Genomic DNA, 23,964 nt, shown 5'->3' with positions numbered 1-23,964 from the left:
ATTTGGGCACCCAGCACCTGGTTAGCACAGTATAATGCACCCTGCACACAGCGGAGTGACACAGACATCGCAGGTCACTCTATAATCCAACTCTCATCTAAAGCAGTCGCAGACAGTTTCAAATCTGCTCGGAGGAGTGCAGCAAAGCAATCTCCCAGGCAGCGCTCCACTGCCTTCATCCCACAAACCCCGCAGCACGGCATGAATTCCAACAGCTCTCTGTCTGCCCGCTGCCTCCTGAAGAACTGCGTGTGGAAAAAAGGAGAAAAAACATGCCGCTCTTGTCTTTTCTTTCTTTCTCCACTCCCTCCCTCTCTCTCTCTCTCTCTCTCTCTCTCTCTGTTTCTGTCGCTCCTTTTTTTTTCCCGCTCGCTCTCTCTCTTCTCTCTTTCCAGCTTCTCTCTTTTATTGCCTCCAGGGCTCTAAAGCCACCATCAACTTTAATCCCAAACTCCATCTGCAAACACAAGTAGTTACATATGCTGTCATCTTACACTCAGCATGGGATTATCAAAGAGACATTTACTTGAGAACCAATGGGACGTCACAGGCAGTCATCTCACACGCGCGCGCGCAAACGCACACATGCCCACGCAGGCGCACACACACGCGCACGCACACCACAGACTGCTACTGATGAGAGTGGAAGTCAGCCCAGTTATTGCATAGGCCTATTGCTGTAGCCGCACGATTGCTCAGCGGGGATCACTAGACCTAAGCAGACACAACCACACTGCCCAAAAAGACAACAGTGAATTGAAGTGTTTAAGAGCTTTCTTCACTGATCCCGCTTCCTCTTCTATAAATCTTTTAAGATTACACTCTCTCTCACACACACCCCCCTCCCCTTCAATGATTTGCAAATACAAAAATCAACATTATACCCCCCCATAAACCACAATCAGTTCTAAAATCCTTTACGCTCTAAACCCTTTATCTAAGACACTATACATATATAGCCTCAGATCTCATTCCAGCTGTTGCAGTGAAGCCTACAGCCCATAGTCAGTATACTGTGAATACAGCTCATATACAGAAAAATGTCCTAGTGCACTGGGCAAATACAGCTCTATTACAATAATCGGACGCGGTGCATACAAACCAATATGTTCAGGGCTATTAAGTCTACCTAGACCATGTCTCACCAGTAGGGAGACACGAAAAAAAAAAAATACAGGAGAGGAGGTTTTCACTGAATTAGACAACAAAATCCCCAATGTTGAATTAGCACCTACAGCACTCACTGAAGCCCAGCTAGACTGGCTAAGGCTTTTGTTGAATTCTGCACTGCTTTTTCAGTCTAGGGCTGGGCTCGTAGCGTGTCTGCGACACTAACCTGCAGTGTAAATCTCAGGCTCCGTTCCAGGAGTTCAGAGCCTGCTGACAGTACACGACAGAGCCGTTCTCAGCAGAAGCGACAGCCTGTTCAAACGGCACGAATGAGACTCCCCCCCGGCACACACACACACACACACACACACACACACACACACACACACACACACACACACACACACACACACACACACACACACACACACACACACACACGCGCGCGCGCGCGCGCTAATTAGCAGGATGACGCTGCGCTAATTGTGTTAATTTCCAAGGTTTTAGTCAAAGGGACTGGCGCTACGGCTGGCGAGGCTGTCAGGCCTGCGGGCTAATGACTAAGAACGGCTGAAGACAAAGCGGTGGCGGGGAACATGGCAGGCATGGCAGTCTGCCCGTCAATAACAGCGGCAGCCAGCGCCGCACTCCAAACAACGACGCCAGTCAATACTATTGCTCCGACGAACCGCGCGTTTAGATTACTGGCAAATTAATGCCACGTTTTATGCACTTCGCGGGAAAAGTGCTTTTGATTTGTTATTGTGCTGTATTTTGCGGGGTTGTTACGCCTGTTCGCGCACGTCGCATTAGGCCATGTCTGGTTAGTGCTATGGGACACACACTATTCCCGCGGCAATCCATTCGAGTTGTATGTAAAGATTTATTTCCAATAATAATGTGTACTCAGTGGAGGACATATATTTTCCTTGGTCTAAAGATGAGCTTTCATTTGTCCGCGCAGACTATAAACTGTTCGGTACGTACTCCAGCACTGTTGAACCTTGGGAGACATTACCTTGGGAATTTGGCAGCTCAGTTATCTTTGAGCCTTCGCACAGCCCCTCGTTAATACATTTATTACTTGTCTTTCATGTACCACTTTCACACACACACACACACACACACACACCGCGTTTACTTTGGTTAGAATAAAGCAAGATGTTTGGAGTGGAAGTTGCTGCAGTGCTGCACAATGCAGTATTCATAACAATACTCCAGTATCTCAGTCTAATGAGTTTTATGAAACACACCACACACTAACAAAAGAACAGATTCAGCTGTAGTCATTTAACAAGCCTAACAAATTACCAGGCTCCTACAATAATAAGACGGATGTCTTCCTCCAACCATTTAAAGCATTTAAGTTGTCTAGAATGAGACATCAAAAGGTTTCATTTTGGGGTAACACCGGGTCTGGGCACATTTACTATGTTACAGTACAGCTAAATCTACATAATGCTGTGTAAGTGACAATATTTATACACATATTTCTGGCTTCCTGCCGAATAAAGCAGAGACACCTTTAGGCAGTATTAGGCTTTGTATGATTATGGCCAAGCTTACCTTTCAGAATACATGCTAAATACTTTCGAGTAAATGTGCTCAGATCCTGTGATTGATGAAGGGAGACCATTCTAGTCAGTACCAGGACGGAAAAAACAAAACGAAACATAATGAATCTGATGGAAGTATGAAGGGTTAAACGATGAAGCAAAGCGAGAGAAACACAAAGGAGAGAGAGAGAGAAATCCAGCAAAAAGGAAGACGTGGAAAAGAATAAAAAGGACAGATCAGAGATGCTGAATGAGAAGGAGGAAGAGAGAGATGAGAGAGCGAGGGAGAGCGAGAGGGAAACGTGGGGACTAGGAGATGAATCATCTCCAGTTTAGTTTTGGACTACACTAAATCAGCTGTGAGCTTCTCCACACACTGCATGCTTTCTTCGGGCTGGCTCCTAGCTCTGTGACACAGCAATAAATAACACAAACACACAGACAAACCTATTGCTGTTGGAAATATAAAAATGTCACTCCTACTGCTCCCATATGTCCTAACCTGCCACTGGTTTGGGGGAGAACACATTTTGTGGCTCTTTATCCACGAAGCCCCTGCGAAAACGCTTTACTAGGACTGTGAAATGTGTCATGTGGTGCGCTTAACAGTTGCTATAGTGCCCATGCTATTCATGTCATATGTTGCAACAGATCCAATTACATTCACCACAGCTCCCAATTAGTAATTCACATGCTATGTTTATATGAAATGCTCTGTCAAATTAATGCTGTGTTAGATTATACCAGCAATTTGTGCAATAAAGAGAATTTTTTAATAGAGGTGGGAGCCACTGGGTGTTTCCAGATTTCCACCACACATGGACTCATCACTGGACTAGTTCATTTAGGCAACATCTGAAGGCACTGACATGTTCTGTCATTAAAAACGAAATTAGAGACAACAAGAAATGACTAGCGCTCCTGCCTGAGATGTCGTCGGCATAATTAGCGCTCATTTCGTTAGAGGACGTCCGCTCAAATTCCACTCCTCAAAGGCTTCTGTTTAATTCACCAGTGTCTGTGAGGCTACCTTTACAGTACGCCTGGCAAATCTTAAATTACACCCGCTGTCAGAGTCTGCTCAGCTAAGGACGGAGGGCCAAAGCACGGCCAGTGGAGAAGCCAACGGGTGTGCCTGCGTGGGGGCTGCTTTGATGCTTACGTGACTTCCTCATTACGGCCTAATGGCAGGTGAGCAAAGTAAACAAACAAATTGAGACATCAGTTTCATTCCAGGTACAATGGGCTAATTATGTAGCACTAAATTATCCATGGAATTTATGGAAATTCTTCCACAGCACCCACACAACCTAAAAAGCAAGAGAAGAACGCAGGACCAGAAATTGAAATCAGATATCTAGCTTGAGCATTAATTGCTTGTCCAAATAATTAAAGACCTGCAACTCCATCGCCTTTTCTATCTTGTACCGTCTTTCCTGTGCATGACAGTAATTATGTATGGTCTACGCAGGCGTCTAATAGGTGTGTTATTAGCGAGAGTGATCAACAGTAAACCCCCGGAGAGGAAGCAGTGTTACGACGCACTGTTTAATTTCAGACACAGTGATCATGGCCAATGAAACAGAGAAGCTGACCTTTTTGGGAGCTATTAATCTGGCTAGCCTTGGCCGATTTTAAGCAAACAGTGGCACGCCCGCGCTCTGGCCATCCAATTTCCCAGAGCATAAATTGGACTGCCGCTTACACAATTCTCTAGTCATTACTGCACAGCTGAAAGGAAGCACAGAGGTGGCGGAGTGGTTTTCTCTTCCTTTTTTTTTTTTTTCCTTTCGGCGTGTGTGTCTGTATGAACACGCAATGGCTTCAAGCAGAATTCCCAAGCTCTGAACTCCCCCCCCCCCACCTTCGGGAGGGTGCTGGTGGCTTCGAGGGGTGGGGCTGGGAGGGGGTTCTGATGTGTGGGAGGTGGGGTAGTCTTTGGGTAGCTTTAGGAGGAAGCTGTCGTAATTGAAACGTGGCCTAATCAGACTCATTACCATTTTGGCCAATTTGCACCACCAAAGATGCTTATTAGGTAACTGTGTTTAATAAAGCGCTCTTTAGAAAGCTAACTGTAATGAGCTCTTTAGAGTCAGGTCTGAGCATGATTATACCAGTGGAAGTGTTTAGCTGGGCTCAGACAGACGGCTGCGTTTAGTCATGTACAATGTCATAATTAAGCCGCACAAACCGCTTTCCCCAGCGCACAATGAACATGGCTGCACTCAGAGAAACTCAGAAAAATATTTATAATTACTGATCATTAGAGCCCTGGGATTTTTATCTGTGGATGTAAACATAATTATGAGAGCCTCTTCCTTTCATAATGTGCACACAGCACACCCAACATGACAAGCGTGTGAATACTGTGGACAGACATTAATTATATTTATAAATAAAAACAAGCTCATATTTCTATCCTAATGCACTGTGGAGATGTGTTTTCTCCTCTTTTCCTCACACTCTCCCTCTCTCTCTCTTTCTCTGTGGGGGGATGGGATACAGTTCTAATTCAATCTCTGCTGGTAATCGTTATGGCAACAGAAGGCCATTCATCTTACATATCAACTTAAAACCGTTTAAAGTCAATTTGGAAATCCATGTCCCACTCACTGCGCTGGGTCTGGAAGACCGGAGGTCAACATTAAGCTCCTAATTTAACCAAGAAATTCAGGCAATGTCCTTTTTTTCTGTACAGCACAGGTTACGTCTCCCCGCTGGAGATGACAGAGCAGAAATCATGCGCTCTAATGTGTGACCACACAACAAAGTTAAAAAACAAACAAACAATCAAAAAACAAAACAAAACTACACACCTACACAGCCAGCCTCCAGGCTAGCACAATTTAATTAAGCATTCAAAACACAATTAATCAACTAATTAGCTTTAAATGCATGTCAGAGGATGATGTCCACATCATTTAGTGACTTGGCTAATTGTGATCCTGAACAACCCTCTGAAAGGGGAATTATGATAATATAAACATCCTTAAATGCTCTCAATGGGGTAGTTTAGATGAGTTTCACATTAGGAGGTCTACATACAGCAGCAGGGACACATGCTCACGTGAAGGAGGTAAGATCACTTACGTGAGAAGCGCACGTCTTTACTGTGCTATGTTATGTGTCCACAGCTTTCTGGGTTCATTTTAGTGCTACACTAGCCTACTGCCCTCCAGACTAACACCGCTAGCGAGAACATCTGGGCAAGTGCTAAGTCCTCAATTGCTGTCTACACCTGGTCTTGGCTCAGTTTCAGCTGGAGACAAACAAGGCTATTTTACTATAGGCTCATTACAATACAAGACATGTGTAATTGCTACTGAGTCAAGGCGGGTTTGGTCTCTGCAGTTTGTTTTCACACACCTTGTATTCATTTCCTGTAAAGTGGGACCTCACAAACCTTCTTCCTAAAAAGTGCGCCAGCCTTGTTTGCAGAGCTTGCCTGCACAAAAAAAGCGCCATCTGATTATAGCGATTACACCGAAAACATTAAAACTAATAGTAAATCGGTCAAAGCCAGTTTTAACAAACTTTAGTCTAGCTGTGCTGCACAGTGGTTAAGTGACATCTTTCAGCTGTCTGCGATGAAAGTAATAAACAAGCGGCTAAAATAACAATTCTGCATCTCTGTCTCAAGTAGCAGTTAAAGACTAATCTGTGCTATATAAGTAAAAGTCAAAAACATACATCAAATCTTTTGGTACAGGTAGCTACAAGTGAACAATTCAAAATACACAAAGTACACTAGACAGCATGGCGAACATACATGAAGGAGACGATTCTTGAAGGGCCCCGGGGACGTGTATATTCACACACAATGCTAAGCAGTGACTTTGTCTCACAGAGCATCACAGCTTCGGGGCTTCTCTATCCCGATGGCTGCGTTTGCAGAGCCAGTATTTGTATGAAGAAAGGCAGGCAGTGCTTTAAAAAGTCCTCTTGCATCAGCAGTGCTGTTTACCTCTGTGCAGCACAGCGTTACCAGGAGTGACGACTGGGGTGGCCAACTCGGCTGAGCCGACAAGAAATCTGATTTGTCGTGCCTCTCTAATTTGATTTCACCTGCATTTTTAATCATTCGATCGAATGAAAACACACGATGGGTAAAGTTAACATGGGATAAGACATCCTACAGAACTGAAATGGACCAGTGATTGCCTCTCTTCTCACACAAAGTACAGGTGTGACGCGTACTGTGTTCTGATGAGGCCTCCTGTATTATACATGACCCGCAGGACCAAAGGGGGACGGTCGTCTCTATCGTGGCGATGCATGTGTCTGAAGAGTGTGATGATGAGATGGTTTCTTCTGCTGTACAAACCCCAAAGTAAAGCGATACCTCCAAATTCGACAGCCAGAAGCAAAACCGAGCTAAGAGTCTAAAACAACAAGCTAAAAAAAGAAAGTAAAAGCGCTTTCATCCCACTCCAATGCAAGCCTGGGAATAAATCCACTGGAAAAGAAACCAACTAGACAGGCTAGCCCACATTTCACAGCGTGGATCTACTGTGGACTTTACCAGGCTTAACAACATGTTTCAATCTCGCGAGCATCTGCCTTAGTTTAGAATCCCCAACCACTCTGCGAGCTCACTCAAGCTGTCAGTCAGAAGCGTCCACACGCTGCTCTACGGGAAAAGGGGAAACTGGAGGAGGTTAATAAGGTGCTTTACTTCTAATGTGCCATCTGTTTTTGTCTCAGAGCACCACTGTCAGCGCTCTACAACTTAACTCGCCGCCTGCGAGCGCGCCTCTCGTCGGAGCTGCTCGGAACGCGGCTCGCGGTCGCTCTCGAAAGGCGTGCGAACCTGGCGGTGTTAGGAAGGGGAAAATTTTTGCAAAAATAAACGGCCGTCATCGAGAGCAAGAGCGGGGACAGTGCGTGCCGCCACGCGATAGGGGCGAAGGGGGTGGGTGAATTTATACAGGGCTCTTATCTTTAACGCGGTTGCCATGTCAGTCAAGCAGTCAATTTCCGGAGACGAGGCCATTCTTTTGTAACTCGCCATAATATTCATGATTGTGTTGAGGAGAGACTGCGCGGTGCGGTGTGCACGGCCCGCTGTGACAGAGCTGTAATCATTTCAATCTGCTAAACACCGATTACGCCCCTCACAGCAGCCGTCTGCTCCACTGATCTGACGCTCGGGTCTCCTTCTGCTCCTCTGCTCCTCGCCGCGGCTCCCACTCATCTGGATGTCTGTCTTCTTATTGTCCTTCCATCTCCTCCAGCACCCTCTCTGTTAACGGGAACATGGGAGTTGGAGAGAGCTAATGTCCTTTAAACACACCCAGAATCCAAACCAGGAGGATTTAAACTTAATCAACCAATCAATCAATCACCCAGTCAATCACTCAATCAATGCCTGTATGAATACAGCTAACTCTATCTCTCTCTATATATGTATGTCTGTGTGTGTGTGTGTGTGTGTGTGTGTGTGTGTGTGTGTGTGTGTGTGTGTAAACCAATACATTTATCTATATATCTGCCTCTCTGTGAGAACTATGTTCTAATCTCTCCAAGTCTATTGTCTGATGTGAACAGTGTTCGGTGTGGGAGCTACATTATTATCTTTAAAGGTGCTCATTAGTTATCTTATACTGGCAACAGCAGAGGCTGCTTTGTTTTATCCATCACGTCGAGTACAAGTCTACATCAAATCTAAATTTGTCTTCTTGTTCTCTGCAGAATAATGTTATTTACCGGTTTCCAACCCCCCGAACACTAACCCCTCTCCTTCTCCTCTGTCATCCATCAGTCCAAACACAATGAGCTAATTATTTAGCCAATAACCGCACCACGACGCACATTACACTGAGGTAATTATAAATCATTACACATGCTACGCTTTCTGATATTAAGTGGATGGTAAGTACGGCGGATGCATCATATTTCAAGAGCAGACAATATACGCGAACATGACAGCAGGGAGAATAATGACAATCCATTATCTTATATTGCTTCCAATAATAATTTTCAAGACCCTCGTTTCGTGAAGGGTGGTCCATCAGACGCACAGCACAAAGACGTTCCTACGTAATCCAAAATGGATTTTTAAAGGTCATTAGCAGAAGTGAGGTAAGAGAGCCCATGAGTGACTTCGACCCCACCCTCCTCTGTGTTTTTCTGTGTATCTCACATGGAACTGACTGGGCAAACCAGGGTGAGCGTTGGAGCACGCACACACAGACCCACGCATATGGAGTGTGTGTGGACCCTAATGAAGCTGGTTCGAGCTTTCAGTCTCTGAAGTGCAGTATTTCCAACTGATTGCCTATCAATGCACAGTCTGAAATTAAGATGCCATAAAAACATGCTGGAGGTCAGAGGCACAATTAAACATATACTGGAGGTGCTCAGGCAATTCACTGTTGTCCAGCTGGAAAAGCTTCCTAATACTGTTAGCTCAAGATGATGGATACAAACCACCCACACGCACACATTACACAATCAAGAACAGCAACGACCATGACAACAAGAATCATCATCTTCATCACCATCATAATCTTCAATCATCATCATCATGATTATTATTCAGTAACTGCCTTGTCATACATAGTCCCCAGGTAGAAATGATGTTCTAACTGGTTAATGGTTAAACATGAGGTATCACAGCTCTCTAAATATGATCCAATTTGTTCATGGTAAAAAACATGCCTGAAATGTGTCTAACAAACATAGCATGTCTGTAATTCTGGGAAGTGCCAAGCATACATAACATAAAAGGCCTCAAATTCCTACTGGTCAATATTTTCACCCAAGGGATAATTAGCATACTTGTGTATGACGACGGTCATTATTGATATTTCAGAGAGAAAGAGCAGAAGGGAAAGTGAGAAACCCTCTCAAGCTCATTCACAGTAATTAGAAAATAAAGTAAATGAATCAGGAAGTAACGTACGAGACGTCGGGCCCTGTGTTGCACTGGTACCTGACCGGGGTTGGTTCCTCCCTTGCGTCCTGCACTGCCGGATAAGACTCCGGCCCCCATAAATGACCGTTGCTCAGATTAAGCGGTTCAGAAGAGAGGTGAATGTACAAGAAAGTCTCAGAGAAAATGTGTAGGGTGTAGGGACAATCTTGGATGAAGAAGTCATTAGAATCAGAAAGCTACTCAGCAAAACATTGCTTTTGTACATAACCAAAGTACCATGGGAGGCGCAGTGTTGTGGACATCACTTGACCTTAAAGCCTTTCTTTGTATCTATAGCTTATTGACTACAGGCATGAGGTTCCTTTATGCCATTTATCAAACCTTTCAATTTAGTGAATGAATTCCATGCTTTAAAACTTAATTTCCAAAAACTTGATAATTTAATTTCAATAAAAGAAACAGAAATGATGAAGTGAAGAGTGTGTTTCAAGGACAGAGAATGGTCAGAAGTACTTTGAATAAAAACATATCTTTATTTGGTCCTTTATAGAGGGAAGTAAGCATGGATTCGCCTTTGTCGGCTGCCCAAGTCCCATTCCATGTTGAAAGACCTCTGTTAAAACATTTAAATAACAAAGAAGTAGGAATAAAGGCCTACCCTAATGACTGATAATAACTGATTAAATGTTTAACAAGATGTTTTAACAAGACTTCTCTAATAGCAAATGCGCAATAATAAAAAAGTGCTTCATTTTAATGTTCTTTTTTGCTCAGCAACCCTATTTTATTACTATAAAGAAGAACACTGCTATATTGCTATCTTTGGATCAATGTCTAATTAGAGATAATATATTTGTTTTTATTACTTTAATGAAAAACAGTGTACATTTTACTACTCATGCACCTTTAACATTTGCATTAGATTGATGTACCCATTTATCCATGTTTAGAAACTATACCAATTAAACATATATATATTTGTGTATCTTAGATCTGAAAACTAACTGTCCCAGTTGAAACATTGCAGCTAAAGTCTAAAAAAGAAACATGTTCTCAAATTATTATTTTATTAATTATTAACTTAAATAAGGGCCTAGTTTCCTAAAAGCAGTGTTCTGTAGTATAAACATCATCTTGACTTTTAAATAGGGAGATGAGTGTTTCATTTTATGTAAAAATTGTGATCTCATGCCAACAGTTTTATAAGACTTCCACTTACATGCTTCTCCAGCTCAGCTGGGTGGATACCTGGATGCAAATATGCTGTAAGACGAAGAAACAGGACACTTGACAAAGGTCTTTTATCAGTTGTACACACACACACACACACACACACACTCTCACACACACACACACACACACACACGTGTATGTAGTAGAGTGCAGTACCACGAGTACGTATGTTAAGTTTGTTAAGCAGTACGTAGGTGTCAGAGTTGGATTTCTCCATCTCTGAGGGTGTTTAATAGAGATGAACAGCCTCTATAGATAAAATGAACCGCCTCTATACAGAAGAGCCCTACTGAAGTGCTCAAGTACTTAATGAATCAGCAACATTATGCAAATCACTAATGCATAATGCCTTTCATACTTCAGCATCGTACCGCGCTGACATGAATAGTTCTAAACTTCAAGACTTTCCCCAAACACTGACGGTCATTCCACAAAGTTCCGTGGCACAAAAGGACATTTTGCTCTGTTCTTAAAAAACAACAGTGGTAGCGTTCTGCTAAATCTACCACGCTGAGGCTTGGCCACTGGCGGAGACGCGCGCACAGGAGCCTTCTTAGCCGTGAGCACAGAAAGGGAGTGTGAAAGCGATCTGTCAGTGAGACTTGTATGAGGCTGAACTCGCTTTGGCTAGCAGGCTTCTAGCACTGGCTCGAGTTTGTCTGCAGATCAGAGCAGGCAGCTTGTGTTCAGCTGGTGCATATGAAAGTAAGCTGGCCCGCACTCAAACTCTCACTACAGTCGATGTGTTGAATAATGTATCTGGAGGTGTCATGAGGGCTTCTGTAGCTTTTACTGAGCCAGATTTAAATGTTTACGCTCAACTGAGTACTGTTATGATATGTAAACTCCACCACACACACACGCACACACACACACACACACACACACACACACACACGAAAACAAACATGGTCATATATAATTGGCACCTTGCTGTTTCGTGGATGACATGTTAAAGAAGGATGAAGATCTGGGCCTTACACAGATATCAGTATTTGTGTTGGTACATGCCTGAGTTTTTATCCCAGAATTGTGTGTGTAGCAGTGCTGCATTAAATGCCACCTGTCTAAATTAAATCAGGTTTCCGTTAGCTACAAATTGCAGGAAGATAAAGCATTTGCTTAATGGATGATGAGCAAAACCAGAAAATGCCCTTTATATAACATTTATATAACAGCAAAATATACATTTTTCTAATCACAGTAAGTATGGATAGCTGATGCATCAACATACACTTGACTGCCCGACGGACGGTGCTCTTAATAGTGTTGACTAAAAATGACAAATGTAAAAATATTTTAACCACCCTCTCTGGGTTTGACTGAAAAATTAGTAATGGAAAAGTTTAAATCTCCAAAACAGCACCTATCGAGGAGATAATATCAGAGTAGTTTACACATTTTTTTTTTTATTTAATTACATTTTTTACAAATTTTAACTTCCAAAAAAAACATACTTCAAAAAAATGTGTTTGGCAGGAAGAATGGAGGCAAGGCCAGAACGTGCCCCACTACCTGCATGTAGTGCAAAGCCTGCATGTAGTGGGCACACTGTGCAGTCAAGCACATATTCCCGTGCCTGCTCTGGAATGGCACAAAACCATTTCCGAAAGAGGAAGAAAAAAAAATCTACAGCCTGTTTTATTATTTTTTTTCAGCGAACAAATATAATAATACACATCACATCACACTAAATTCTCCATTACATTGTTAAATGTACTTGCATGCCATCATTCATATGCAAATTTAAACGTTCCAACCTTTCCACATAATCACAGATGATTTCAGCGCGGAAGAGCCGCTGGTGTTGACAGAGCTGTCTGGGAAGCCTAATAGCCCATGATGGCGTTCTGTCTGCCTAGCGCTCGGCTGGCGAAAGAGACAAGTGTTTCACATTTGGCATTTTCTTATGCAAAGCAATAATTCACGGGGTCCTGGGCATATGTGGAGCGCCATTGTTCTGTCCAAGCGATGCTCATTAAGGCATGACACCAGGGGCCAAAAAACTAGTGAGCCCGTCTGGCCTCTCGAGAGCTCTGAAGCACACTAAACACAGTCACGGCTGTCGGAAAGGCCTGCAGTGGGGCTAGAGAGAGATAGCGTCAAATATTCCTTCCAGCTCTCTCTCTCTCTCTCACACACACACACACACACACACACACACACACACACACACACACACACACACACACACACACACTCACTCAGGCGTGCAGTGTGTGGAGGCCGTTTTATCAATGGCAGTGGTACAATCCAGTGTGGTCAAACACATGTGTGTGTCTGTATGTGAGTGTGCCATTTCAGCTCCAGTGCAGAACTATCCAGGAATCCAATGTGTGTGTGTGTGTGTGTGTGTGTGTGTGTGTAGCTGGGTGAGACTGCATTTCCACAGTAGCTCCTCAGTGGAATCCCATGGCCCAGGACTGCTGTTTGATCTGGCTGAGAGTGGTGGCGTGGGTGACAGTAAACTTGGTCTGAAGATCCTCTCTCCCTCCCTCTCCCTCCCTCTCCCTCTCTCTCTCTCTCTCCCTCTCTCTCCCTCCCTCTCTCTCTCTCTCTCTTTCTCTCTCTCTCTCTCTCTCTCTCTCTCTTTTTCTCTCGCTTGTGCACTCCATGTCTCTAGGGCTCACTTACACACTTCAAAGGAGAGGAGTCCAGGATGGTGACCTCGCCACATGAAGCCTCATTGACCAAACCCCACTCCCTCGCCGAAGGGCCCGGTCCCAAAGCCACAACCTGCCCACCTCCCCCACCCCTCCCAGAGGATGGCTGAGCACCACGCCAACCTGCTGGCTTCATAGTCCCATCCAACCTGCTGCCCCCCAAAAGACCACTAGACAAACAGATGAGGGACGGGCGGAGAGACAAAAGAGTTCCCGGGTCCTGTATTTACACTTCTTGATTTAAGAAACACTTTTATCCAGAGACACTTACAAGCGAAACAAACAGAGCTCTAGCATATAAAAAAGACAGGTGCTTTCACTGATTTTTCAAGTGTACATGTAACTATGGGGCCATCTAGACAGAGATCAATAACTCTTTCACCAACAGCAGTAACAATATAGCAAGTTCAACATATGCATCACGACTCAAACATATCAGCAAGATTTTCTCTGTTACATAAATCCAGGATTGCTTTGGTGAGATGAGCTGGGATAGTGACCCATGTGTTTACATGGTAGAAACAGCACAGCTTAATAAAATAAATAAGTTAATATTGTTAAATGAACTCAAAGATGAAATGATCAATAAATAAATTTATTTTGATGTAAGAATTTTCATCTTTGAATGAAGGTGAACATATTCAAATGTATTATATTCACTAATTCATCTTATTTTACTTTATGGGCTATTAAAAAGGTCAGGTAATGGATTGCTTTTCAAGATTAAATATGTTAAACTATTTATTATCAGACTACTTTTCCATGTTATTAAACCACAGAGCTTGCAATATTTATCTGAGGGCCTAGGTGATAGAATAATTTATTCACTGGTTAACAGTGATGTTCTGGAAGTGTTTTATCCCCCATGCTAGGTACACATTCATATTTATTCTTTTGCGGTTCGCAGCACAGTCAAATAGAAATGTTTTTTGTTATGGGGTAAAACCTAGCACCATAATGAGAGAACTAATATGTGTTTAGCTGTGTACTGAAAATCAAGGTCATTTATAGTTAATGTCATAGGTTTATATCACACTCATAATCTCACAATCATAAGTTTAGAAAACTGTAGACACATTATTGAAATCACTATTTACTACCTGAAAATATAGTGAATGAAAGAGACAACTGGCTATTGGTATGACTTATTTGCATATTGGGGTGGGGTTTGCTCCTCCAATCTTCTCTCTTTGTGTTGGTTGCTGTGATAAGCTTGACTCATGTGTGTTCATAAAGATAGCTTTGAAGTTAACCTTACATAACTGACAGTAGTGATAATTACTACATTTTAATAAGGTAGGCAGATTGCTTAATTTTAAGTTTAGCGTGAATGAAATTACTATAATTTACTTGATTTATATAGCTTTACACAACAGTAGATATCTGTATGGTTCACTCTCAGTTTATGAAATTACTTATGCTCAAATGTTTGAGTCAATACAAATTTTTAAGGGAATTGGCTTCTTCAAACCATTTGAGTTGACTTGTCAGGTTGTGCAATTTGATGCCTTTCTTCACATCTCTGCAAATGCAAAAGCTGCAGGAACCTTTGGAATGACAAACCAAAAGGCCCGGCCCACTGCAAATGAGCACATTACCTCGTTCAGTGGTCCGATTCAGGGCCAGGATTACTTCACACTCACCCTCCATTACACACGCCGCAACAAAAGTGACTGTGAAGTGGAAAAACAAACCCTGAATCTGATAATCCGATTCCCGTTAATATGTTGTTGATGTAATTAATAAAACCATTCGAGTGACACACTGCACTTTTTGTAAACTCCTACTGAAGGAGCTTAGAGAAAACTCAAAGCTCTCACTCGACGATGGTCACAGCTGAGTTCAGATCCAAGACATGCAAAAGATGCACTTAATGCACTTAACCAATTCAGGTCAAACACCCACCTCCAAAATCTCACGAGAGTCAGCTAACTGTCCCTGCAGGTGTTAAAATAGGAGGAGCGAATAATGGAGTTGTATTAGGCTACCAAGCAGCTTGTGTGGTGTGCACCGAAGGCCATTAACGGCCTGCCTCGCTGACACAAGCATCCGCAGTGAAAGAAACAACCCAACATAGGGTTATCACCTCCCCCCCGCCATACAATACCCAGCAGTCCCTTATCCTGGTTTTCTCTTTAATGTGTCCAAATGTAGGTGAGAGGAATCCTTAGTTCAAAGTTAAATTCCAGGTGCAGGGCGTGTTGAGAGGAGGGGCCACAGCTCCTTCCTAACCAGACAGTACATGGCCATCTGGACCGAGACCTGCAACTCTTGCTATTTAAATAAACATTACAAATGCTCCACTTAAATGTTTTTCCCAAAATGAACTCTGCAGCCATTGCGCCACAGCAGATGCTGCAAGCGTGTGACCCACTATAATCTCTTGATTATCAGCACAAACTCAGCTGAAGGTTTCAGATCCATATGATTGACCTTGGTGATATGCTAATATAATATATTGCATGTTATTTATTAAATAGAATCAGTTATTAAATGTCATAATATGGCATACTAATATAGACTACGTTGCATTATTCCGACCTACAGATAACCAGAAATAAAAAAGGCCCATTGTGTTTATTAGCAGTTGGTAAGAGTCCATGTAAAGAATTTCCTGATGACATCGATAAGTATGGTGAGTAAAGCTTGTATGGACCGTCAACCTCATCTTACATCTATTTTTCAGTAACCTTCTGGCTGGCCTCAAAAAAAGGAAAATATAAAAGAAAATATCAACATACAAGCAGTATAATGTAAAACTGCCAGAAAACATTGTGATATGAAGAAATACATCTCTAACGCCTACGGTGTGGCAACTTATTAAGGTGCTACACAATGCAATGCGTGGCTATGTAAGCCATGACTGTAATCCGTGCCGAGAGAAGGCTTTGGTCTTGGAAAACCAAGCAGTTCCTGAGTGCTGCATTCGAGAAAACACTGTATTTCTGCAACACTTGAACAATGAGCTTAAGGTGTTGAATAGTGTAGAGAGCAACTCTGGGGGAGACTTGTTGGGTTTCTGACATTCTAATTGAGCATGTGCAACTTAAATGTTGTCTGTCTGTACAGTCCAGCCTACCTTTAATTTTTTTTGCAGTTTTGGATTTAAACTGTAACCTTGACAATAAAGCTATAGTATAGAATATCAATTTTAATTCTATCTATCTTATTTCTATCTTACGCCAGGTAAACCACAGTAAAATAATATAGCCCTTTTTTTCTATAAAGGCCAAAAGTAATTGGATAAATTAACATCATCTTAAACCAAATTCTCATGGTTGCAAATCCACATACTAGCCATGTAATGCAGCCATTTTCAGTTCCTACTTATTTCAGGGGCTTGTTGTATTCCAGTTCCAGGACATGCATGCTCACTGGGGCTCGGGTCAGGTGGCTGACTCGGCCAGTCGAGAACATTCCGTTCCTTGGACCTGAAAAAATTCCATAGTTGCTTTAGTAATGTGCTTCAGGTCATTGTCATGCTGCAAGGTTAAGTGCATTCCACTGTGCTACAAGGCATTCATTCAGATCTGAGCACTCAGATCAGAGGCTTCTGTATAATTCCGACAGACAGCAGTCACACCGTCAGCAATACACCTGCAAGTCCTGTCATCAATAAAGAACAAATGAGCTGGTTCCACTTGCAGCTGTACATACCCACACCACCGTGTTTTAGATGAGGTAGCATGCTTTAGATTGTTCCAGAATGCTTCAGATGCGATGGCATGCTTCACATCATGAGCAGTTCCTTTCTTCCTCCACATTTTTCTAATCCCAATCATCCTGGTGCACGTTAATCTGTCCACAAGGCTGGCTCACAAATCCACCTTTTATGTCTTTTTTTTTTAGCAATGTGTAACTAGGCCTTTCTATTCTTGAGTCACACAGCTGGTCTGTGTCTTGTAGCAAATATATCATGCTGGCATATTCATCTCTTTGTGGTAGTCACCGAAATGTCTATGCCTACAACCTGAACGGTGTTATTGATTCTTCGTTTATGTACTGCTGTGGTCTCCCTTTGTTTGCCAGATTATCTGATATTGCTAAGATTACCAGTGCATTCTTCCTGCTTCTTAACAACCTTAACTAAATAGTTGAATCTGACATATATAATGTGGAACTCTTCCGCATAAAGTAATTATGCAAGAACACACAACTAGCCAAGAAACGAGCGAATTCAGTTGTCCAATTATGTATGGTATCCTAAAAAGGTGGGACTATGTATAAGAAGGGTTGTGATTCCAATATGGCTCACCCAATATAGATGTAAATACCTTCAAATTAAAGCTGACATTCTGCACTTTAATGTCACTGTTTAGTTTCAAATCCAATAAGTTGATTTACTTATAGATTGGTCTCTGAATTAAATCTAATTTAGTCTTTTTTAATAAAAGTGATCATTATTTAAGAGAATATTTTCCATGATATAGACTAATAAAAACTGAAAGATGTGGAGACTGGACGGTCCTGGGGCTTATGAAAAATGCAGAGCTTTGTGGCTATTGGATGTCTAAAGGAAATTTAAACGGCCTCAGTGGTCTGGCCAAGCTACAGACCGCTAGCCTCCCTCAGTCATCTGCTGATCACTAGAGAGCAAAGAACGAATGAACAAGGGACTGACCGACTTCACCCTCGACTGATCAGTCAAACTAGCAGATAAGAAGAACCTGACTGCATTCATATGATTTGTAAGACTCACCGTATGAGCTTTGTAAGAGCTTGTATATATCACAGAAAAGACACACGTGATGTGCTGTAGGAGTTAACCAAGTTTTAATGGAACAAGTTTCACTTTACTAAAACGGTGGGAGAAGTGACACTATGGAAGATCAATATATGCAAATGCAAACGGGTCATTTACATATTTTACAATTTAGATGTAGGCTTATATCCAAGCGGATGTTCTGTGATGCCACCCATCAAGGTCCTAGGCGAGCTCTTCACTATATACTAGTAGGCGTTGGGAGCAGACACTTGTCACTTATGTGAACAGAGCTCTTTTCACTCCCTTGGCTAGTGCAGCCTGACGAGGCTTGTTCAGGAGGCACACGCTTGCAGAGTAGAATTACTGGCAGTGGCCATAGATCAAAATGACACCCTGCTTTCTTCCCATTAACACTCAAGCCTGCTTACAGTGGATTAACAAGTAGGACACGTTTGGTGCGAATGTGCAGCGAGGGACCTGTGCACGTCTCATTTATTTCTTTTTTTCTCAGTGTAATCATGGCAGGACACACCTGACAAAACAGATTCCAGGTTAAAATAGTAAGCAAGTGAGTAACAAAAGCTGAATGTGTTTTGGTGGGCTGCCTGCACGTTGGGTTTCAAGTACTGTACAAATAAACTGCAATTAAGAATCCCGATAATGCTTTAATTGAACGGCTGGGCGTTGAGAGCAGAGAGACAAAAGGGAAGGCCAGCACGACGCCTGGCTGTAAATAGCAGCGCGCCGTCTGGAGTCTGTGTGGTGCTGGGCGGTCACTATCGACTGCAGTGGTTGGGGAAGGTCAGGCGAGGAACACGGGCCGCTCAAAAGGTGGAATGAGGCAACTGAAGCAATCTTTGGTCAATATGAAATAGAAATCTGTAGCCTGCACTGTGACAAAGTTACTGGAGTGAGGGAACGCTGCCTCGTGGGGTTTGTTGGGGGGGGGGGGGGTGGTACGCTTTGCTGAGCGGAGGGGGGGTGTTATGGGAAATCGGATCAACCATTGGCACGGTGTAGCCTGGCGTGAACAGAGGAGCACGTTGTAGACGTCAGGGAATACAGATCTGAGCTCGGAGCTGCTGTCCAACAATATGCTACAGACAGGGTTGTGGTGAGGTGGGTCTCACCACAGCGGTCTGGATAAGCTACCAAGTGCTTTATCAACCAAGTGTTTTATCATCCAAGATCACCCTTTAAGCTTACCGATGCAGCATTTAATTAATGCTTTTTTTATAACCAGCACATGTAAAAAGACTTAAGGAGCTGCCCATTAGCAGCGGTTCAAACAGAAGTTCCATTCACCGCTCTATGCAGTCTCAGAATACCGATGTCATTTAGAGGAGTGGCAATGCTTCGTAGGTGGTCAAATTCTATAGCTTTCACAAGTCTTGTCCTGTCACATGTGGGTCTCTCCTGGAGTGTCCTCCAGCTCAGCGTGTTCAGCAGGCCCAGCGACATGCTGGATCTCCAGCAGAACCACTCATCTGAGCGACAGGTCTCTGGAATATACTGATCCATCTCTCTCTCTCTCTCTCTCTTGCTCGCTCGCTCTCTCTCTCTCTCTCTCTCGCTCTCTCTGAGAGTGATACCTTGCAGTCTGGATTCATCCGTCATCCTGCATCGATGTGACGAGACAGAAAAGATCTATTTCAGAGCCGATGCTCAGAAGCACATGTAGCATGCATGCTGACCAACACCACACACACACACACACACACACATGCACGCATACACATGCACACACGCACACACACATTTTATAATATTAAAACGACTATTGTTTTTCCTGCAGCAAGAAGCATCTTTTAATATAACTTAGTTTTAAAAGTGCAGCATCTGATAAATGTAATCAATTACAAATCACCTTAAGTATCAAGTTAAGTATCCAACTCATGTGCATAACGAAATGTGACGTTTTCAGAACGGCATGGACACATGTATCCCTATTACCAGTACGTCAGAGAGTGACCAACCTTCATCCCCTTGTCTGCGTAGCCCATCAACAGCACAATAAATCAAACGGCCAAACAAAAATGCTGCTTTTAACCTCCTGGTCCAGAGTGTTAATAAATATTAATAGCGTTCATTTGCACCCCACTTTCGGCTCTATTTAAGAGCCACAAAGGCAGCGTCAGCGTGCATTCCTGGCAGGGCTCTGATCACAGCCCACGGTCCGAACCTCCGCTTAACAGCACAACTGCACTTCAGAGTGGATAAATACTGAACTGAAAATATTTATTCATTTATTTATTTAGTGGGCCCACTTCTTATCAAGCAGTTTTTCTTGCTGTGCATGAAACGGATCACGAACAGAGTCGCTCGGCCTATGGCTCTTTACCCCAGACAGGGTGCTGGGGGGAAGCCAAACAGGTCCCCAGCACGCTGGGTCGCCTCACAGCCTCTATTAATGCCAGTAAAGTGAGAGCTTTTAGACGGAGTAAGTCCTGAAGGACAGCCAGACTGTGGGGAGCGAACCGTGAGGACCAGGCACTGGAGGTGGCTTAGAAACAAAACATGGGTTAGAAACAAAAAAGAAGATAACGAAAAGAAAAAGAATTGGTTTGTTGTGATTAAGAGAAGAGAAAGCAAATGGCCGAATGTAACAGGTGCCTTACCTCCTCCCCAGGGTGCAGTCAGCAGACTACATACAAATACATTTACACAAAGAAAGTAATACTTTGTCTTTACACAGTGTAATGAAATGTTAAAAGATGTGCGGTTACTAAACTGGTTTTAACACACACACACATGCGCACACACACACACACACAAACACGCATTCACTTCGCTACTGATTATCAGCTCAAATAAACTACAAAAGGCCTTCAAGAATGGCCACCTTCCATTAAGACCAAATGAATGTACAATTATTTATGCAGTTAAGTAGTGATTGAATCTGAATGTGCTGGATTTGCATGTTCTGTATTCTCCCAATTATAAGCTAATTAATTAGATACAATTCTATTAAGGAACAAATCCCACTCATCAATATACACAACCTGGGGTCAGCCGCTGCTCAAATGAGAATCGTTTCCTTGCACTGCAAGCCACTAAAAATAACGTGACCTGTTAAGAAAAAAAAACAAAAAAACTACACATACACAAACAGACACACACACACACACACACACACACACACACACACACACACACACACAAACAGAGATGCAGAGATGTCCCTGGCAACATAAAACAACAATCAGTATTCTGATAATAGAAAGGGAGAGGCATAGACCTGTATACAAAATATTTAACCAATTTCTTTTTGGTTATGTTATGCAACTTATATGTTATACTTATAAATTCTATTTTTTAGAGGTCCACTGAGCCTGTGAGGAGTGAGGAGTTCATCTGACACAGCCTGTCAAACAGACCTGTGAAAACAGAATAATCTTCTTACAAGATTCTGAAGCCCAGTTTGGAGGAGTGGTGAACAATATTAAAAAATCTATCAAAATGTAATAAACAGAGACTGAAAGACAACCAAATGAAGCAAATTAATGGCAAATTAACCAATAATTTAAATGAAGCAGCTGTTCACATGCACAATACGAATCCAGAGAACTGTAATGTGGTCTTAAGAGTGTAGAATTTCTTTTTTTAGCGCTCATCATTATGCTAGCCTTCATCACGTGAATGGTGGTCTCTGTCATGCCTGGACAGTGTCCACAGTGTTATCTTTCTTCCTTAAACACAATGGGGCCTCTTTTTATCGCATCTCAGAAAAGCGAGGCTGGTGTGCAAATGCTTCAGGAGCCATTTGCTAATAGATACTTCAGATTAATCTTCAAAAAAAAATTTTTATTTGAAATTTAAACGTGTCCAAGAGGTTATCTTTGGCCAGTTTTTAGAATAACATAAGATTATGGGTCAGAGATATTACAATACTACATCTCATTAAAGTTAAAATATCTTTTTTTTTGGTTTGAGGTTTCAATCTAAGCACTCGCTTCTTACGTGGAGAGCGGAGACTGACAGTGCTCACTCACGCATATGCGCACGCACGCACGCACGCACGCACAGCCTAGGGGCAACGGAGAGGTTGTATTGCGAGGTGCTGGCGACGGTGTGATGTTGCAGGTTCTATTTCCAGAGAGAGCAGGTTGAAGTAAGGCTGAGGAGAGTGTAACACTGACCGCTGTGACCTTTGGCCCAGAAAAAACGCCCGAGGCCCGTACTCGCCAAATCCTCATTCGTTTGCAATTACTGCCAGGTCCCTTTTCTCACAACACGGCTGCAAATCTACATGCCTCTAAGCAAGATTGTAGTCAAAATCGGCTTGTAATCGGGGCTGCGCTGCAAGCTTGTGTGTGTGTGTGTGTGTGTGTGTGTGTGTGAGGAAGGCACAGGGCTTCACTGTTTTGTTTCGCTCTGTCAGTGCTCTAGTTGCAAGTGAAGGGAGATGAGAAGCAGAGTTTCCCTCCACGCTCGATCCCGCAGCCTGTGTGTCTGCAGTCATCTGTCACTGGTTTACATACATGCGGTGACACCTTCAGTCTCGGTGGGAAGCCGGTGTCACCGCGGCGCCCCGCTAAAGGCAGCCCGGCTGGGTACGGCTCTCCTCCAGGTACCCCTCGAGAGAGGCATTAGGACTCGGTGACAGCATGACAGGCCTGCACACAAACACGCACACACACACGCATGCGCGCACACACACACACACACACAAAAGCCTGCCACACACACACACATACACACACACACACGCACGCACACACACATACACGCATGTGCGCACGCACACACACACACACACACACACACACACACACACACACACACACACACACACACGCGAGCATGTTCTGGCCTCCTGCACAACCCCCACAGTCTCTCGAAGCAGAGTGAGGTTTTTTTTTTTTTTTTTTTGCATAAAGCGCTGACTTGGCTCCACATAAATTTCGTCAGACACAAAATTATTTTTCACCCCCCCTGGCCTCCCAGCCACATAACTTTGAAATGAATAATGGAAACAAAGAGGCAAAAGGCTTTTGGGAACATTAAAAATATGTGGGGAATGAAATTTCGCACTGGGTTGGAATGAAGGAAAAAGCTACTTCTGTGGGCCAGAACTCAAACCCAAAACCTAAGCTAGCAGTGGGGAAAAGGAGAGTGTAGAGCGAGGTCTGCCCCTCATCTTTCAGCCAAGCACTCAGTTACTCAGGCTCATTGTTTACTTGAAATATGAAATCTTTTAAACTGTGAGCAATTCACAGCAGTGATTCAGATCATGGCCTCTCTCTCCTTCTCTCTCCCCCCCTCTCTCGCTTGTCTGTCTCTTCTCAGTCTCTTTCTCCTCAGTCTCTCTATATCTTCTCAGTCTCTCTTTCCTCTCCTCAGTCTTTCTCTGTCTCTTCTCAGTCTCTTCTCTCTCTCCCTCTCGCTCTGTCTCTTGCTCTCAAGGCCAGAGAAGAGCAGCTGAGCTCAGAGGTGTGGAGCATCGCTCTCTTGTGGAGATGCTATTTTGGATGGTGCAGAGTCAACATTACTCCCCATGGCGTTCCGCTGATAATTAGCACAACGGAGGCGTCAGCCCTCATAAACCTCGGGGATGAGGCTGGACTCCTTATGAACGCTTGCTTTCCCCCCCATTTGCTCTTTCTCGTTTAAATTAATCTAATTCCATGTGGACACTTAAAGGCACTGTCAAGCAGGCCACATTCTAAACAAGCTTATTCTTAAAGGAGACTGGGCAATTTAAGGGGCAACACTAGACCAACAATGTACATTATGTGCCCTGTACAAATGACTGATAAAAATGATGCCCCCTTTTCTTTATCTTATCGGTTTACACAAACTATGACTACCAAAGGAAAT

At 43.2% G+C, this 23,964-nt stretch overlaps 1 protein-coding gene across 8 annotated transcripts in view; it reads right to left on the bottom strand.

Moving 5' to 3' along the window:
• fign (fidgetin) overlaps window positions 1–23,964 on the bottom strand; it is a 44,211-nt gene that overhangs the window by 8,275 nt on the left and 11,972 nt on the right. For 2 of the 8 annotated variants that reach the window (XR_014123444.1, XR_014123443.1), the window contains 3 exons: window positions 12,537–12,645; window positions 10,763–10,806; window positions 10,054–10,156 (listed from right to left, as the gene is read on the bottom strand). The exons of 1 other annotated variant lie outside the window; for it this stretch is intronic. The gene's annotated coding sequence lies outside the window, so the exon portion shown is untranslated. Of the gene's footprint in view, window positions 1–6,032; window positions 7,909–10,053; window positions 10,157–10,762; window positions 10,807–12,536; window positions 12,646–17,924; window positions 19,763–20,762; window positions 20,789–21,146; window positions 21,239–23,964 lie in introns of those variants that run through there. 5 more of the 8 variants (XR_014123446.1, XR_014123445.1, XR_014123442.1 and 2 more) reach the window with 4 other exon arrangements.

The sequence above is a fragment of the Electrophorus electricus genome, chromosome 4 (assembly GCF_041902795.1).
Source record: "Electrophorus electricus isolate QZ-2024a chromosome 4, ASM4190279v1, whole genome shotgun sequence".
NCBI lineage: Eukaryota > Metazoa > Chordata > Actinopteri > Gymnotiformes > Gymnotidae > Electrophorus > Electrophorus electricus.
The sequence above is the reverse complement of the archived record's forward strand: the minus strand, read 5'-3'. Positions and strand labels throughout refer to the sequence as shown.